The sequence below is a fragment of the Sinocyclocheilus anshuiensis genome, unplaced genomic scaffold (genome assembly GCF_001515605.1).
Source record: "Sinocyclocheilus anshuiensis isolate Anshui unplaced genomic scaffold, SAMN03320099.WGS_v1.1 scaffold447, whole genome shotgun sequence".
Lineage (NCBI taxonomy): Eukaryota > Metazoa > Chordata > Actinopteri > Cypriniformes > Cyprinidae > Sinocyclocheilus > Sinocyclocheilus anshuiensis.
The window spans coordinates 1,689,859-1,704,303 of record NW_015552615.1 but is presented as its reverse complement, the minus strand read 5'-3'; the positions used below and the strand labels follow the sequence as shown (position 1 = coordinate 1,704,303).

Genomic DNA, 14,445 nt, shown 5'->3' with positions numbered 1-14,445 from the left:
TGAAACCATTTAGACAAAAAGGTTCTTCTATGGCATCGTGAAGCACCTTTATATTTAAGAGTGTATGACAACATTTACAGAATGCATTGAGGAGGAGCCAAACTACACTTAGTGATGCTTAAGGTCCATGATATTGGTACAGATTCTGTGTAATAAACAATGCGTGACTGTATATTTCAAGTTGGAAAAGACATTTAGTTCCCACTTTATGTGAACCTTAGTTCCCAGGTCATCTACAAGATGGATTCAAACGTTGATAAAGTCAAGAAAAGTTGAGACATAAACACATGACAGTATGATTGAAATGTTAAAATGTAAAAAAAATAAAAAATAAAAATAATAATAAAATAAGTAAAACACGTTTATTCTGTGGCACCTAAAAAAATAATTTGGCGCCTACGTTTTTTTCTTATAGGAGCCAATGGCTCCTTACTCGATTTTTTTTTTCGCAGAATGACGCACAAGTTACCCAAAGGCATATCTGTTTCCTTCATCGGGACTGCAGTTTTCTTGGAAATGGATTTTGTTATCAATCAAAATAACTGCACAGTGGGTCTGCAAAAACAACTGGCCAGACATGTGTTGTTGAGTGTTTATGAAAGGATCCAATCTGGAATGCCTTCATTTATCTAATCGTTTATAGCAAAGAGATTATTGTTTACTAGGATTTTTTCGTTTTTAGCTTGGGCCAGTAAGTAACCCCCTAGCAATCATCTGACAATGCACTCTCTCAAAGTATAAGCCGCATAAAATGACAGTCCTTGTGAAAATCAGCATGCGACTGACCTGTTAAAATCTTGGAACTGTACATTTTATATGTATTATTAGATTCGTGTTTAGAGCCCCAGTGTGTTACTTTTTGTAGCATTACATTAGAATATCCTCAGTTCCTAGATTTCTCATTTGTATACAGATTTGCATTGCATACGGTGTTGGACGTTGAAATTACAGTTCAGTATTTGCATCTCATGCCGCTTCTTTGAGTGGTTGTAATGCTCACATTCTATAACAGCATGCTTTTGTACAGCTCTTTGTTTAACAAAACATGTCATTAAATCTTCTGTATTAATTTACATAATTGGGCAATGGATGACTGTTTAAGTTGAATACGTCCACATGTAAAAAATTGTTTTTGCTGTTTTCGTAATACAAAGCAGCTTCACAGATAAGTCTGCTTCAATACCACCATGAACAGGTGAAAGGTGACAAGTGAAAGGAAAAAGATGGAGGAAGAAACCAAACTCTTTATAGACAATGATGTTTGAAAGTTTGCATCTGAGAAAGTATTTATAAAAGTATATTTATCAGCCGTGGTTTGATATTTCCTGATTTGCTCTGTAATGCATCTTTAGGCTGAAGAGTAATTGAAACAGAAAGCCCAATTATTGATCATGTGGTTAATTAGAGCAAATGGGCTCAGGCCAATCTGTCTAGTCACATTCTGATGAAGAGTGTGTAATTATTACACAGCGAGGTGAAAGCGTTTGAGCTTTGACATAACATCCACCCCATAATCAAAAGGCAGAAATAATATTTAGCTGAAAGAAAATGTTTAAAAAACTGTGATGCAAAAAGAAAGACTTTCTATCTGATGAGAATCACTATTGATAATAGGAATTATGGAAAATGTGTTTAAATTTTGCATTTGTGTGTGTGATTAAGTAGACTTTTATAATGAAATGTTTAAATGAGTATAAACAGATTTATTAAAGGTGAATTGATACCTGTAACCTGATCATTTTTATAAGATTGAATCTATGTTTTAACAGCTAATCTATTAATTTAACCCTGCCATGAAACCGGATAATCCTGTGGCTGAATTTCAAGTGGAGTGGAGGCTTATCGAATCGAATTGCTGCTTTGATTAAGAAACAATGCCTGGCTGTGCTGCAGCGTGATAGATGCTAAAGCAGGGTATTCTCTCGATAAAAGCAGCACTCCAGTGGCCGAGAATAAATGAAGCTCTTCAACCTTTCATACAGATTCAATTATAGTTCAGAGTAATCAAAATGTCATGCAAACCCTCTGATGCTGACTCATAATGGAACTTTGTACTTGCACTGTATTTGACAGGGCACACCATATTGAGGTGTGAAATTAATTACATGAATACTAATACTAGGAAATGACCTCAGAGAGTGTGGCAGATCTGTGATTGATTTTGAAGTAATGGATATTATAACAGGGCACTGCTTGAAGACTTACAGCTTGGAAACTTGTGAAGAAATCAAATACTAGAAGGACATTTTGTTTCTTTATACATCATATTCCATTGATATGCTAGTGTACTAATATTAACTTTAAGCATATTTACAGATTTAAAATGTATCTTTATTTTTCATGAGAACAGGCCCAACTTCCTGTTTCAAAAAGAAGTATATGCCATCTGTGCTTTTCCAGTGATAGCATGGTGCTACACCTGACAGACTGCTGCTTACCTAGCTGACTGTGTTAATGAACCGTGTGCGTGTGTGTGTGTGTGTGTGTGTGTGTGTGTGTGTGTGTGTGTGAATCACTCTGCTCGATGCGCCCTCTAGCTTTATGTTTCCGGTTAAACCCCTGCATTGCAGCATTACTTGCAGAAGCAGAGAGAGAGAGAGAGAGAGAGAGAGCAGGAGAGTGAGAATAAAACCTTGTCCAAACCTGGTCACATCAGAGAGAAGCCCTTACTCGACTGAAGTTATGTGCCATTCAGAATTGTCTTGAGAATTGGCTTTTTTGTGTATGAACCGTGTGTGTGTGTGTGTGTGTGTGTGTGTGTGTGTGTGTGTGTGTGTGTGAATCACTCTGCTCGATGCGCCCTCTAGCTTTATGTTTCCGGTTAAACCCCTGCATTGCAGCATTACTTGCAGAAGCAGAGAGAGAGAGAGAGAGAGAGAGAGCAGGAGAGTGAGAATAAAACCTTGTCCAAACCTGGTCACATCAGAGAGAAGCCCTTACTCGACTGAAGTTATGTGCCATTCAGAATTGTCTTGAGAATTGGCTTTTTAAACCTAGTTTGGTTTCTGAATCTGAATTTAACTGAGGAATCAAGTAAGATGTAGAAATGTCATTTGAATTTGAATGTAAGGAAACTGAATTAAACTGCTGTAGGTTTCTCTTTTAATAATATATTTGCAAAATAATATATGCAAATGTGGTCGACAAATGTGGTTTTGTTGATAGCTGTTTTAATGGATTTAAAGGGTTACTCCACCCCAAAATGAAAAGTTTGTCATTAATCACTTACCCCCATGTCGTTCCAAACCCGTAAAAGCTTTGTTCGTCTTCGGAACACAATTTAAGATATTTTGGATGAAAACCAGGAGGCTTGTGACTGTCCCATTGACTGCCAAGTTAATAACACTGTCAAGGTCCAGAAAAGTATGAAAGACATCGTCAGAATAGTCCATCTGCCATCAGTGGTTCAACCGTAACGTTATGAAGCGACGAGAATACTTTGTGTACACGAAGAAAACAAAAATAACGACTTTATTCAACAATTCGTCTCCTCCGCGTCACCGTAGCGCCATTTTGGAGAGTATCCGCTGGATGTAAACTGCGTATACTGTTCTACTGGTCTTTGTCAGCCGCACCACATGGTTGCGGCTGATGTATGTCTTTCATACTTTTCTGGGCCTTGACAGTGTAATTTAATTGGCAGTCAATGGGACAGTCACAAGCCTCCCGGTTTTCATCCAAAATATCTTAAATTGTGTTCCGAAGACGAACAAAGCTTTAACGGGTTTGGAACGACATGGGGGTAAGTGATTAATGACAAAACGTAAATTTTGGGGTGGAGTAACCCTTTAACAGTATTCAACATAGTTTTGTAGACATGTGCAGTATGTAAAAGAGTGTATTCTGTATACCAGGGAAAAAATAGGCTTAATTAGTCAAACTTAATGATTAATTGGTTATTTTTGTTTCTTGTGTTGGACTATCGAAGTTCCTCTGGTCTGACTGTGTACTGAATTTCTTTGAATTGTAATTCAGTAAGTTCACTCATGAGCTAAACGGGGGCCTGATCTTAATTTCTGAGCTCTGCCCTTAGAATCTACTATAGTAAATTCCAGCGTACCTCCTTAACCTCCATGCCAGGCAGTTTGTTTTAGACTCCTGCACAAAAGCAGTAGTTTAAGGCCCTTGTTTGTGTCGGCATTAAATATTCAAACCATTTTCTAGGCTGAGTGAACTTGTGTGTTTTTAATATGTATGGGCACCTGCTTACATGCTGGTTTGTGAGTGTGTATGAATGGACTTCAGGAAGATCAATAATTCAGTGTATCCCCTGCTGTCCCAGCTACTTTTACAGTGACCTCTCCCCACAGCATCTTTATGTATGTACCACACTGCGCCCTAACAAACCTATGATTCACGTTACGTCACATTCATACTTATGCAATTATGTGAGCACAAATTATTCTAGCCAATCATGGTTGTCTTCTGAAATGTGAATGGGAAATGGGAATGCTAACAGTTAGATATATAGATAGATAGATAGATACAGTGGGTACGGAAAGTATTCAGACCCCCTTAAATTTGCAATATAACAAAGAGTGAAAAATTTAAGGGGGTCTGAATACTTTCCGTACCCACTGTATATAGTTATATTCATTTTCTCTACTGATTCTTCTACTGCCATGGCTGACCATCAGTTTGAAAGGCACCTTGCTGAGCATGTAAGTTAATCAAACTCATTTCAGCATTTTAGCTAGTTATACCTGAATATAAGCTATACCTGGATAACAACACATCTGTTTTAAAGGAATAGTTCACCCAAAAACAAACAAAAAAAATACTGAAAATGTACTCACATCCAAGATGTAGATAAGTTTCTTCATGAGAACAGATTTGGAGAAATGTAGCATTGCCTTGCCTTGAATGGGTGCCGTCAAAATGAGAGTCCAAACAGCTGATAAAAACATCACAATTATCCACAAGTAATCCACACCACTCCAGTCCATCAGTTAACATCTTGTGAAGACAAAAGCTGCATGTTTGTAAGAGACAAATCCATCATTAAGAGGTTTTAACTTTAAACCTTCTGGCTAAAATACCAGTCCATAATCCATAATATCGCCTTCTCCAGTGATAAATTCCATCCACCATTGTGCTCTCAAATCAAAATACACCCACATGTTTGTTTTAAACTGTTCCAGTTTGTAAATGGTGCTTGATCTGTGCATACTTCTGTCCTGATTTAGACAAGATTTTTTTCACTGGAGGCTTTTTCACTGGAGAAGACAGCATTATGGATGGAGTATTGGGCTTGCCACCATATCAGCACAAGAACATATTAAATATGTAAAACACTGCAAAGCATTGCCATCTGCATACTTACAGTATGTTTTGCACTTAGTATGAGATGCTACATGTGCAACGTTTGTCTAAACACTAAAATAAAAATAATAAACAGAATATCTTCCTGGAAGTTTTGCTGCAATATACCTGCATCATATGTGTCCTGTGGGCCTGAAGCAATGCTGAATGTTTTATTAGTAGTGCTGGTTGAGGCGAGCATCACTTTTATATTTGAGGGTTATTTGAACAGAACCCTAACAATAAGTTTTACAGTTTTGTGTGTTGGTATCATTTGTTCTACAGTGTAAAATTCTTACGAATCACCTTTGCCTCGTATTTGTGTACTTTATGAAACGCAGGTAGATACTGTTTAAACTGGGTTTTCGTGGTATAATCACGGAAGGACTTGATGCCTGAATCAGAAAATTCACTGCCTAAGGGCTTCTGAGCTAAACAAATTATATCAATGAATCCAGCTGAACTGAATGTAATTGCCTTTGTGAGTGTGATGGATGAAATGCATATTGTTTCCACTTTCCCTATGAGGAGTTTGGATGTTTTGATTCTAGAATATTTTGAAGTTTTGTGTAGTGGTCGACCGATATATCACCAAGGCCGATATTTGGCATTTTTCAAATATCGGCATCGGCCGATAAGTTTTTCTGTTTGGCCGATGCGTTTTGACTGCGCGCCGGACTTTTATTTTGACAGCACTGAGAGCGGCAGCGCCTGAGCACACAGTGCTCACATTCTCCCTCTTGTTCGCCGTCGTCGTTAACAGTTCTGTCTAATACAGATAGAAGTCTGTCTAATAATCCGATAGAACTGTTAAACAAAGGAATTAAAATGTATTATAAAATTAAAATTAAAAAGTACTATAAAGATTGCTTTTATATTATTAGTAATAGAAAGGCAAACATTATAATACTTTCTCGTTTGCCATCAGCATTCAGCAAATACGCATTTACATCATTTAAACAAATCTTTGAATGACTATTGAAAATTTAATTTCACAAACCTTGCAAACTTAGCCGAATCCAGTTGTGAGATCTTGTGAAGTGTGCATGTGACCTGCATGTTCTCTGCGTGACTTTCAAACATTAAATTTGTTTTTTTCAAACACTGTCATATTCATGTCATTTTCACTGTGTGAAAAAATATGATTCCCAATGCACACAAACTTCCCAGAATACTGAGTGCTCTGTTGGTTACAGTTTACTTCCTTTTTAATTATATTTTTATTAAATATTTATTTATTTGTGAAAAATACTTTGTCATCTAAAGTATAAGTAGGTTTATTTTACAAATTTATTTTTTAATCCATTTTCAAATGATTTCAAATTTCTTAAATATTAATTAAAATAAATACAATTATATCTGCTTTATATCGGCCATCAGCCATCGGCCACCCTGCTTTCCAAGATATCGGCATCGGCTGTCAAAAAAACAATATCGGTCGACCACTAGTTTTCTGCACACTCACTCACACAAAATAGCTTAATTGTGACCTTTACATAACATGATTTAGTTTAGTTTTTACTAATTAAATAGGCTATAATGCAATATTTAACATTAATTTAATATGTACATTTTATGCAGTATTAAATAATATTTTAATTAATATGCATGCCTGCAGAATTTCAATGTCCATTATTCAATATGTTCTCAGCTCTGTTGGATGCATTTCACCATATTTAAATCTATTAAAAATAATTCAGCCAATTTTTACCTTCAAAACAATGCAGAAAATTAAGAAAGTGCAGATTCCATTTGGGATTGGTGATGTGTTATATTTAAATGCAGCAGAAAGAAGTGAAGTAAGAAAATGAGATTTGTGTGTCTCCTAAGTTGTCATGTCATAATTAGGAAACATCCCATTCAACATGGCAGACTTTATGGGGCATCTCAGTTCTTCCCCAGCTCATGTCTGATTGGACCAGTAATGCACACATCGCCCAAACGCTCCAGCGCAGCCATAAATCCACCCGGCTCGGGATAGCCATTCTGTTTCAGTGTATAAATCATGTAACAATCAGTGAAAGAGGTTCTGTCGCAGTGACAAAGGTTTTTTTTGTCTTGGTGAATGGAAATGTGGTTGTGTTGAGTGACCCATGAGAGCAGAAGAATCTGGTATGTTATCATGTGTAAGTTCAGTTTAATTATTAACTATATTAGACCTGTACTGCACAGATTATTTCCTACAGAATTATGCCATTTTTCCACTTAAGTGTGTGCAAAAATCTGATGTAACTGTACTCTATCAGCAGAAGTGCAAAGTCATTTCACGACCAAATATCTGGACGATGGTCAACTGTATGATGTAATTATAACTCATTATCTTGAATGGAAACAATTAAAGATTACACTTGAATCTGTGACACTTACTGTTAATTTATGAAGTCTCATTTTCCTATGAAATCACACACTTCTCTAGAGCTAAAATTGGGACATTTTGTACAATTTTAGGTTAATTAGATGGACTCGAGCTGGGAGATTCATGTATCGTTGTTTATATAGGTCATTTCTTGGGCTGGATGTAGGTTAGATTATTGTCAGGAAATTCATATCTTCCATCAGGGACTTGAAAGCCTGATGTGATGATCTTTATAACGTCTACAGTGATAATTGAGGATTATTGTATTTCCTGACATTTAATAGCCTTCACCAACCATTGAGTAAATCTTCATGAATTTAATATTGACTCACTCAAACTGGTGATTCAGCTTTGGTGCACATACATCAGGTTTCATAGAAAAAGCAGTACCTGGAAGTGCAGTTCAATTTGCATGGGTTAACTTAAAACCACTGGAGCGGGGATGACAGACCCCATCTGGCTGGGGCTGGCTGGGCTGTGTTATTAATGCATGGACCCAGGCCACCTCAGCACTTATTACATGCACACTAGAGTATTCACTTAGAGTGGATTTCCTTTAATCCAACGGACATAGCTTTTATTATATGTGGTAATAATTACTATATATTGGCCAATATGTGATATCTGCCATTTTAAGATTGTTTTAAATGTGACATAAAGAACACACAAAATTGCATTTTTCTTGCAGTTTGATCCAGCATTTATTAATCTGCCAGTATTAGCGTTTTTTGAGATTAGCTTGGCCAGTTAACAGAAAGGTCATGATCTTTATTTAAAGTAAATGTTTGTTTAATTTTACCAATTTTGTGTACACCTCATATGCCATTTTTAAATGATATTATGCATTGGTTCCCAGATTATCTGGGTTTTTTAATGGCTGATGTCAAAACTAATCTAGAGAACAAAGTGGCCAGCTTGTCAGTGTATTGCTATTACTTTTTGGCATTATATCAATAATCCTGCACTTTAGCAGTGTTATTTAACTATTGTTTATATTAGGGGTGCTCCGATCAGGGTTTTTGAGGCCGATCACTGATCGCCAATCACAGAAAGCACTTTTTATAATTTATAACTACTTATATTGATACTCACCGATGAGCTTTGTAAAAATCGACGCGTTTCAGAAAGGCGGGGCATAGAGACATGCGCAGTCCTAGGCGCACGTCTCAGAACGCTGACTGTTTCTATAGCAAGTTAGCTACCGGGACTTCTAACGGCAGCTGCAGTGACTCGCTGTCTTTACTGATTAGCGATTGGCTCTTTTGTTCAGAAGGCGGGACTTCATTCGATAGAGCAGCCATATTGCGCGTTGCATTTTTCCCCATTCAAAACTATATGAGTGACATGTCTTGGGTATTCTATAGTGTTGGCTATTGCTACTAGTGCTCAAATTGTACATAGGGATTTGATGATTAATGTAACTCATCCTGTTTGTTTTACAGCCATGAATGACACCTCGAATTGTGCAATTTGTTTAGGAGAGGTGTGCTGTTATTTTTTTTAAATAGATCAGTGCAATTTTCGCCTAGCAGATGATAAAACAGGCAGAAAATCCCCTAGGCACACATTGAAGAAGGGACACAAGCCATACCTAGAGAACAGAAATCACAGAGACCTGCTAGTGCAGGACTTTTTTCATGCAATACAGTGAGACACCACCTAGCAACCACTCAAAACACCCTAGCAACCACCCAAAACTCCCTGGCAATACCCTAACAGCCATCCACAACGCCCTAACATCATGGCAGTGAGTTTTGCACAGGAAAGAACCAGTGTAAAATGTAATGTGATACAATATAAAAGCTAGCTTATTTACCTATTAGTTTAAATCCCATAATATTTAGTCTCTCATGCAGTAAAAAATCTTGCCTGCCATTCACTTTGCCGCAGGAACAGTAGCCTTCAAAAATGTCAGGACTAGCTGTAACCATGGCTATTTTTATGAATATTTTCATAATAATGTGACACATAATGTCTTGCAAAATGTCACGTAGTTGCCAGTAACCGTGCCACACGTACTTTAGATTTCTTCATTTTGTTTCTCCTCTCAGGATTGTGTACCGCACATCTCCTGGTTTATTACGGACCGGCCCCGTGAGACGCGCATGAGAAATTGCATCGTATTGTCTTTGTTATTCTGCTTCCCTCCCACACAGCACAAGCTTCACTACACACCTGGACAGTTTCCCCCTGACATTTCAGCAGCCAAACCCTGAGGGGGGGACGATTTTACATATTGGTCAGTGGAGATTGTCCTCCACTAGCGGCTCAGGGCGTAGCACACTGCATTCGTCCAAGTGTGAGCAGAATCCGTAATGAGAGAGAGAGCGAGGGACAACGAGAGGACAGGAAGAGAGATAGTAACGCTAAACAGGACGGAAGACAAGAAGAGAGTTCAAACGTAGCGATAGAGAGACTGTGAGGTAAAGTTGAGAGAGGGAGGTTTGTGTCTAATGAAAGAGCTTGGAGTGTGCGGCAGCGAGACTCAGACTGTACTGCAGTGAGGGGGACTTCAGCTTGTGTGGATGCGCTCTAGCCTGTGCTGCTCTGCCGTTTTGGATGGGTGACTCCATTAGGGAGGACAGAACTATTGCCTGGTAAGGGCTTTCCCATTTCTGTAACCCCCCGCCACCCTATCCGAAAAGCATGCTAACATTTTTCAAGCTGTTCAATAGTTGTTTGCGCAGACAATAGCAGGTTGTTTTCGTTTCGCCTGCTGCATCATGAAGAGTTTGCCTTCACTCCCTGATTTCAGAAGTGAGTTTGAAGCGGGACATGAATGCATGAAGCCCTGAAGATCAAGTTACTTGATGTAGAATCTTGCGTACAAGATGTACAAAAGACTACAAAAGTCTTATCCCACTTAATTGAAGCTACATATATTTGAGGCAGAGTGAAAGTTGTTTTTACTCTGCTGAAATTAATTCTACATCTGTCCAGGCTGGTTTATGTTAGTTTAGCTAATTTCTTTACTACATTTGCAGAAGTTTTGTTAAGATTAGCTGCATTAAATCTTTGAAAGATACCATATATACAGTATATATATACAGTTTTTAACTGTATTTTCGGCTTTGTTTTCCAAGTTTTGAAGATTGCGATTACAAACTTTTGTTTTCAGTACAGCTGGTCACAGACTGACTGATGTAAAATTAGTTTTTATTTTATTTTATTTTATTTTTATATTTGTTTTATTTTATATGTTTATGTTTGTTTATTTATTAATTTATTTTTGACGTTTTCATAGACTGGCACTGCTGTAAAAGTAGGTATTTATTTGTTTTATTTATTTATTTATATGATCACACAGTTTACATATATTTCCTCTCTCTTTTTTTTTTTTTTTGATGTGTTCTGTACAGCTATTCATGGACTGACATTGCTGTAAAATTTATGTATTTAATTTATTTTATGTTTTTTTATTTATTATTTTATTTTATTTTTTATTATTGTATAATCAGAAAGTTTACATATATTTCCTCTCATGTTTAGCCGGTCATGGACTTTTAAAAAATGTATTTTATTTTATTTTTTCATATTTAGATAAATCTGTCCCTAAATGTCATGTTAAAAAAAAAACTCTGCTTTTACACGTTACTTGAACAATCTTTTCCTTGTCTAAGTAGGCGAAAACTACATATGGTAGTGACCAGCTGTGGCGGTTATTTCAGATGGATAGTGTTGCTTTGCTGGTTTACTGGACTGGTTATTGATTTTTCTATAATCTGGCCCTTTTCAGGATTGCAGGACTGTCCATCACAGATCTCCTCAGGAGAAAACCCTTTGCAGATATTCCAGAAACAGCTTTTCATTGAGATGCAGTGGAGGTGTTGAGAGCTTGAGATCTCTGAGATAAGCAGGCTCTTCAGTACAGATGGCATTGCCAAGGGTGTAGATACTACTGTAAATGGATGTCATCAGTTATTGCGTGAGGATAGTCGTCATGCTAGCGGCTGTGCCAGTGAAGCAGATGTGACTATCTGTCTCCATTCATAAGACAAGATGTTTATGAAGCTCTCTGGTTGTGTGAGGATGTTTCTCAGGAGAGCTCGAATGCTAACAGGGTCTTTAAGGCAGTTAAGAAGTACATAAAATAACAGCATATCAGTGACAGAGCACATAAAGATCACTGCTTGTAGCTTTAGCTTTACCTATAATTTGATTTGCTTTATGGCAGATACAATTTCTAACCTTATTGATTTCCTCATGGATTTGTTTCTCTGTTTTTTCCACACCAACAGAAGCAAACTCTCACTCTGCGGTCTCTTTTTCTCTCAATTTCTTCTGTTTCCAGGTCGGTCGTGATCTAGATGAATGTATGTCTAAATCCAGTGCGTGTCCCCGTCGCTGACACACATAATCAGGGTGAAACCCCACGCGCCGACTGACCGCATATCCCAGTTCTGTCCACTTGTCTTTTAGAGCGAGCTGTAAATTAATTTGTCTCCACAATTCAGACAGATCACATCTCCAGTGTTCAGCCTCTTCCGACCCAACATAATCAGCATTTGCATGTACATTTCATGAATTTGGCAGTGTGTCTTACAGGCAATTCATATTATATATTTTATCAGTATCTGTTTTTCCTGGAAATGAATCGATAGACAGATATGATCAAACAGTTGATATTAAAAGTTTGTGACTATCCAAATCAATCAAGCATATTATTTTTAACAATTTTTTTTTAAATATTAAAATATAAAATTATAATATATAATCAAATAGTTATATCAAAGGTTAATAAAATATATATTATATTATAAAAAAATATAATATTATAACATGTAATCAGATATTTTGAAATGTATTTAATATAATATGAATATAATTTATATTATTATATTAAACACACACACACATATATATATATATAATACTATATTAATATATAATCTTTAATACATAATATTTCATATATACTTTTTTTTAGAGTTTAGTTAGTTATTTTAATTTATTTATTTATTGCTTTGATTTGAAGTTTGATATGTTGTAATTAATCACAGAGCTGTTTTTTTTTTAGTTCAAGACTTTACTGAAGAGTTTTGAAATTTGTATTGGGAAAATTGCCAAGCCCCCCCAGACTGATCAAAAGCCCCTTATACACACCAGGCATGGCGGAGCGTCCTCATGACTATCAGGGTGTGAGCGTGTAAAGGGCGCTTTTATCACATGCTTTACTCTTGAGGAACAGAGATGGTGACACAGCGTTGTCAGTCAATAAAGCAGCTCTGAGCGCAAATGTCAGTGACACGCAGCAGGTGAGCTCTGCAGCGGCGGAGAACAGCGGATAGATGTCGAGCTACTCCACAAAATCAGTGCAGCCCCTCGAACCCTGGTATCATCAGTGATTGCCACCTAAATAGTGCAGATTGGTTTTGCATGTATTGAAGGGTGAAGGGTGGAGGCTGAGGATCTTGTCATTTTGAAGATTTATCCAGCATGGATTGGAAGGAAGCTGTGCATTTGCTAAATCAAACCCATTTGATTCTTTCAGAGAAGAACAGAGAACAAATGATAGTCAATAGCTGGCTTTGTTTAGATTGGTATTGATTAGTGTTTATGGTTGTTTATTGGCGGTTGGCGAGGAAGGAGGCAATCATCTCAAGCATAGTTCAGATACAAGAGCAGAATGCTGAAAATCCTTGAAATCAGAAGCCAATGCTGTGACAGAGACCATATATAATATTTCAACTGACTGAAGAAAAACTCACATATAAACACGCAGATTCGCTTTGATTCGTGTGTGCATTTCAGTGCCATTTTATTAACAAAAAAACAAAACTAATCTTGAATCTTTTGTTTTTATCCAGTGCACAGAGACCTTAAAGGGATAGTTCACCCAAAAATGAAAATGTGATGTTTATCTGCTTACCCCCAGGGCATCCAAGATGTAGGTGACTTTGTTTCTTCAGTAGAACACATATGATGATTTTTAAGTCCAGCCGTTGCAGTCTATCAGTCGTATAATGCATGGCAATGGTAACAAAATCTATGAGAGTAAAAAAAACATGCACAGACAAATCCAAATTAAACCCTGCGGCTCGTGACGACACATTGATGTCCTAAGACACGAAACGATCAGTTTGTGTGAGAAACCGAACAGTATTTATATCATTTTTTACCTTTCATTTTTGGGTGAACTATCCCTTTAATTGTTAATTAGTAGTGTGTGAGCAATTTTGTTCACGTGTCTAAGGCTAAAGTAAATCTCTAGGTATCAGTACGTGCATCAATCATAGAAAAACCCATATCAGTCAACCACTAATAATAAGTATGCATTTTGTCAAAATACATTAATGTCCATTTAAAACAATCCTTTTCTTAGCACTTCGATAATTTAAACCTACTCAGTAGTGTGATTTTTGTTAACATCCTTGTATGTTTGCATATAAACTCTTGCTTGATCAAAAGCAGTTCTTTTAAAAATAGATTTTTATTTTCATTTTCCTTAAAAATTTATTTGAACATTTTATAATTTTTTAATATTTAAAAAAATAATTGTAATTTTAATTATTATTTTATTTGTTTTAATATTTTATTAATAATTCTTTATGAATAATAATTGTAAATCAAATAATTCTTATAATAATTTTTCTGTCATCTGTCATCAGTTTCTGTCATTTTCAGACTCTAGGATTTAGGTCTTAGGTTTTAAGATTCTATTTACATTTATTATTTATACATCTTTTCATTTTTTCACAAAATCATGTTACTTCGATAGTGTTTAGTTATTGCTGTGTCTATCCACCAGCAATAATAAATCCAGGATCTAGTTTCAGACCTCTTTATTT

At 36.4% G+C, this 14,445-nt stretch overlaps 1 protein-coding gene across 7 annotated transcripts in view; it reads left to right on the top strand.

Annotated features, from left to right (window-relative positions):
• Positions 1–14,445, top strand: part of LOC107666116 (synaptotagmin-2-like) — a 48,832-nt gene that overhangs the window by 18,870 nt on the left and 15,517 nt on the right. The window contains exon 1 of one of the 7 annotated variants that reach the window (XM_016457273.1): positions 9,980–10,254. The exons of the other annotated variants lie outside the window; for them this stretch is intronic. The gene's annotated coding sequence lies outside the window, so the exon portion shown is untranslated. Of the gene's footprint in view, positions 1–9,979; positions 10,255–14,445 lie in introns of those variants that run through there. 7 annotated transcript variants of the gene reach the window in all.